The sequence below is a fragment of the Psammomys obesus genome, unplaced genomic scaffold (assembly GCF_907164565.1).
Source record: "Psammomys obesus unplaced genomic scaffold, mPsaObe1.curated_primary_1811, whole genome shotgun sequence".
Classification (NCBI taxonomy): domain Eukaryota; kingdom Metazoa; phylum Chordata; class Mammalia; order Rodentia; family Muridae; genus Psammomys; species Psammomys obesus.
This window is the reverse complement of record NW_026587032.1, coordinates 6298835-6304158: the sequence shown is the minus strand read 5'-3', so window position 1 is coordinate 6304158 and position 5324 is coordinate 6298835. Positions and strand designations below refer to the sequence as shown.

General features: G+C 48.1%; 1 protein-coding gene across 2 annotated transcripts in view; it reads left to right on the top strand.

Annotated features, from left to right (window-relative positions):
- The first annotated feature begins 237 nt into the window (after positions 1 to 237).
- Pgbd2 (piggyBac transposable element derived 2) overlaps positions 238 to 5324 on the top strand; it is an 8466-nt gene continuing 3379 nt past the window's right edge. Inside the window, exon 1 of one of the 2 annotated variants that reach the window (XM_055602881.1) lies at positions 238 to 274. The gene's annotated coding sequence lies outside the window, so the exon portion shown is untranslated. Of the gene's footprint in view, positions 275 to 3657; positions 3684 to 5324 lie in introns of those variants that run through there. The other variant, XM_055602880.1, reaches the window with a different exon arrangement.

Here is a 5324-nt window from a genome sequence, read left to right as displayed (position 1 = left end):
CAGGTAGCCCCGTGGGCAAGACACTTTGGGTCCTATCTAGGAGCCTGGGAGGCCTGTGCGCTCTGTGATCGCTGATGACAATTGGGGGCGTGGCCTAGTCGGGGGCGTGGCTAGAGGCGGGCCCAGGCTTTGATGCCGCTGTCGCGGCTGCCATCTGAACCGCCCTGGTAGGCGTCGCCCGCGCAAGCTTGGCGCTCCATCCTGGCTTCGGTGCGACAGCAGCGGTCCCTAACGCGTTTCCCAGAAGCGCCCATGTCGTTCGGCGTCTTTGCTTGTGCGTGGACTGTGGGTTGACCGCGGGACCAGGACAATAGGACCGCGGACGCTGAACTCCGCTGTGCCGCTAGGGGTCGCAGCGGCGACAGGCGTGAGGGCGGGGCCGACCTGGCAGGGGTGGAGCCAGGTTGAGGTGAATGACCTGTGGGCGGGGCCGGCTGAGCCCGAGCGACCCGGCGGAGAGGAGGCGTGGTATGGGCGTGGCGGGCTGAGGCGTGGTGGGGACGGCTGGCAGGGGGCGGAGTCTGGCTGAGATGAATTGGCTTGTGGGCGGGGTCAGGAGCATTCTGACTCGGTTAAGGGTGTGGAAGGTGGGCGGGGTCAGGATAATGGATGGAGAGCAAGTCTTAAATTAGGTCCCCTAAGGGCAAGGCTTGGTTTGAACTTGCTTTCCCATAGTCGAGGGTCTTCGATTTCCCTGCTCCCCCCGTTACTGTTTTGAGATAGGGCCTCACCTGCTAGCCCACGCTGTCCTCGAACTCTCAGTTTCTCCAGCTTCGACCTCCTAAGGGCTGGCATCATAGGTTGCTGCTACAGTACCCAGCCCATTGTTTTCTTTGATGCAGAAATGTTAAGAGGAGAGTGCTTACGTCAACCGAGACTGGCTTTCTTGAGCCCTCTTGACCATGGCTTAGGGTTGAGGCATTTGTATTTAAAGTACTTTTTCATAAATAAAGATCACTGTATTGTAATAAACCCACACCCAGAGAAATCGCACAGCTAGATTAAGGTAGCCACTTTATAGACACTAATCCGGTTCTAAAGTCTATACACCTCAGTGGACTTCTGAACAGTTGCAACAGCCATTCGAAGCCCTGCTGTGTCTGTTAGTTTTTCTAGTTTCAAGTCAGTCGCACTTCTTTCTTTATGTGTGTGTGTAAAATGTAATTGATAGTGAAAAATATATAATTGGTGGTATAAAATACTTTGAAATTATTTTCTGTTTTTGTTCTCTGTCTAGATCCCAGGCTGGTCTCAGACTCACTAGTAGCTCAGGGTGACCCTGAACTTGTGATCCCTCTGCTTCTGCCTCCTGAGTTCTGGGATTACAGATATTTGTCTCCAAGCCTGGCTTAGTCAGCACTGTGTTGGAACCCAGGGCTTTGCACATGATAGGCAAACATTCTACCAATTGATCTATAGTCCCAGCCCTAAAGGAATGTCTTATTTCAAATTATTTTCACAATTTTGGGGGTTGTTTGTTTTTGTTTTGAAAGGTTATTTTTGTTTTTGTGGGTTTGGGGGAAGTTTTGTTTTGTTTTTGGCTTTTCAAGACAGAGATTCTCTGGGTAGTCCTGGCTGTCCTGAAACTGGCTCTTTAGACCAGGCTGGCCACAAACTCAGAGCTGCACCTGCCTCTGCCTCCCAAGTGCTGGGATTAAAGGCGCGAGCCACCACTGCCTGGCTTATTTTCACAATTTCTTTAAAAAGTTGCAAAACTAGTTTTTTAAAATCTGTCTTTAGCTCAGATTACTCAAATCCTCTACTAAATTATCATCTTATTTAACAGAGCAACAGACCTGTATAGGCCTTGTTTAGAACCCTAGTGCTCATAAGGGTTCTTTGTTGTGGGTCTACTTACGCTAAGATGCCCCATCTCCTTGGAGAAGTTTATGTATTACACAGCACAGTTGCTGACTTCCTCTCCCCCAGCACCCTGGAGAGTTGTCCTTGAGGCACCAGGTTTCAAGCCTCCATAATTAAGCATGTCTCGGAACAGTTCTTTCCTCCACCCTTGCTGGCCCATCTTCTCCTGCCCTTCATGCTAATGTGCCTTTGCAGGACGACACCCCTCCCTTCCACCATCTCCACTAGTCTCTGAAGACTCCTTCTCTCCAATCTTCTCATTTACTCTGGGCTCCCATCCGGGGCAACGTTTTGTGGCTCTGTCCAAAATCCTGAGAACACACACAGGTGTGAGGCTAGGCCAGTGCCACTCCCAGACCCACAGGGCTCTCTCACCCGAACCAGGGCAGATGCCTGGGACAGGGTGTGGCAGAATGGCTGGTTGGGGCTTGTCAAGCAGCATGCTAGTAAGTGAATGAGGTCTGCCTTGGGCACAGCAAAGGAAAAGACACAGGCCAATGAATAGGAGGCAGGGCACACTCCTTGTCCCAAATGTGACTAGAAGTGGGGAGGAGGTCAGATATCTCACTTTTACCAGACTCATCCCAAAGCACTTCTTCATCAGTGTTTCAAAGCAAATGTGTGACTATCTGAGTTTGTAAAGAACCTTAGCTCCGCCTCAGGATGCGACACCAAAGAGTTTGTGGCAAACTCAGTTTTCAGAGCACATTTGACTTCTGTCAGTGCAAGGAAGAGGTTGGGATTGGAAGCCATCACCTACACCGTGAAGCCAGGCTCATCATCTAAGGTTTACAGACCTGGCACCTGCTTAGGAAAGTGAAGACAGAGAGGCCAGAGCCCCACAAACTAACTCAGGTTAGCCGAGGTCAGTAGGCACCTGTGTGAGTGCCTTAGTCCTATGATGCTTCTTCAGAAGCCATGAGGAAATTTACAGCGTGTTGTCACACGAAGCAGAGGCAGTGGTGGAGGCCGGAGGGAAGTCAGGATGCCACCGGGTAGGGCTCTGAGCAACTCGGCCACACCCTTCCCCATGCACCTCAAGGAGACTGCTCTCCAGAGGATATAGACTGTTGAGCCGGGAGATGACTCCTGAAATGGTCGCCATCTCCCACCTTTGTGAAATCTCTCAGGAGGTTGGCATGCCCTTCCCACTTCTGTGTGGGGCAGCCGCCTTCCCACTGGGCAGCAGAGACTCAGCGTGTTTCTTCATAGGTGCCCCTCCCTCTCCGTGCTGTGTCCTGTTTGTGTCCAGTGCACATAACTGAATACGAAGCAGGAGCAGCTGAAAGGGTCCTGAAACAGAACTTCTGTGCCATTGAGGTGGCTCAGTGAACTACAGCGATTGCCAGCAAGCCTGATTCCAGGACAGAACTGAGTCATCAAAGTTGACCTGGCCTCCACGTGTGTACAATGGGTGTGTGTCCCCTCCCTACACCATAAGTAAATGTCATTTCAAAAGAGGGACTGTTGTTCTATTCTCAGGAATGCTTACGACAGTAACAGGAAGCCAGATACAGCCCGGATACAGGCTCACAAAATGGATGTAATGGATACAAGAGACACACAAGTCAGTTGTGAATCTGAAATCACAAGTCACTAACGGTTCTGAAGATACACCACAGTTGTGTGTTGTGGATTCTCTAGATGAGGCGTGATTGGGGGGCAAAAGGGGAGGGAGAAGGAACCTCTGGGTCTGTACAGCTTTCATTGGGGTGGTAGTGCCATCTAGTGGCCAGTGCGGGGCAAGACAGCTTCCTGGCTCCCACAGCTGCGAGACCCGCCCCCAACACAAACAAAGAACTGTCCAGCTCCTAAGCCAGGTAGGAAACCCCTGTCTTAAATGCGTGGAACGGTTTTCGACTCTGGGTTCGGTGTGCGACGTTCAGCTTGCAGGCACAGCCAGCGCACTCACTCCAGCGGCCTTGCAGCTTCTTGCCTCTTCCGGTTCTGGTCATGCCTGCCTTTACCTTTCCTAGTTCTTTTTCCAGATTTTGTGCCTGTGAAATGCTATCTTGTGGTTTTAATTTTTATTTACTGAGTAGTGGAGAGATCAAATGTGTTTTTACAATTATGTGTCTTTTACCCTCCTAAATCTCTTTGTCTGTTATCCTAATGTATTGTTGAATTGTTTGTTTGTTATCTTGATAGTTTCTGGGTGTTTTTTTTTTTAACTCCTACATGTTTTAGATTCTTTATAAGACCAAAATACAAATCTTTATATTTGCTGCAGATAACTTCTACTTGTGGGTTTCATCTGATAAAATGAAAGTTTTTTATTTATTTTTAAATTTGGCATTACTACTATTTTTTTTTCAGTGCAAGGGATAAACTTGACCTTTATATGTGCAAAGCAAGCGCTCCCACTCTGAGAGCTATATTGTAATGGAAATATAATAGAAGTTGGAGTTGTTTTCTTCAGATTTCCTCAGGAGCTGGGCCTCTATTTGGTGTTTGAATGAGGGCCTGGGTTATCTCTGGCTGCTGGGTAAGGACAGGATTCAGGTTCTTGTCCCATAGGCCTTTTGTGGGACAGCTTAGCCATGGCAGCTGGTTTCCCCAATGTAGGTGGTAGAGATAGAGGCAGGATAGAAACCCAACGTCTCTGTAGCTTCTTCTCAGAGGTGACAGCTCACCATACCGGCCCTGTTCTGATTATCAGAAGTAGATCATGAAGCCTCACAGGGAGGGGAGCACAGCAGGGCGTAGATAGCAGGAGGGTGAGGACCACTGGGGCTATCTCAGAAGCTGCCTACTGCCCATTTGTAGGAAGGCTGAGGATGCCTAATTTTTCTTAACTTTACACTCTTCAAGGAAAAAACTTCCCTATACTGGGTTTCATTCGTTCTTTAAAAGTTTAATTTTTTTTCCAGGTGTGGTGGCCTTTAATCCCAGCACTCAGGAAGTAGAGACAAGCAGATCTCTGTGAGTTCTAGACCAGCCTGGTCTACATAGTGAGTTCCAGGTTTATATAGATGTCTCAAAAAAAAAAGAGAGAGAGAGAGAGAAAGAAAGAAAGAAAGAAAGAAAGAAAGAAAGAAAGAAAGATTAAATTGTTTTAGTTGGGCAGTGGTGGCATATGCCTTTAATCCCAGAACTTAGGAAGCAGAGGCAGGCAGATTTCTATGAGTTCAAGGCCAGCCTGGTTTACAGTGGGTTCCAGGATATCCAGGGCTATTCAAAGAAACACTATCTCAAAACAAAACAGAAAGTTAAAAAAAATTAAAACAACATGGTGGCACATGCTTATAATCCCAGCACTGGGCGGTAGAGGCAGGGGCATCAGAAGTTCAAGGTACCTCTCAGCGAGAAAGTGAGTTCAAATCCAACCTTGCCTCAAAAAAATAAAATACTTAAAATTAGAGAGTTTAAAATTTTGGCTTTTTCATGATTAGCTCTTAAAGTTTTTAAAGTGTGTGTGTGTGTGTGTGTGTGTGTGTGTGTGTGTGTGTGTGTGTGTGTGT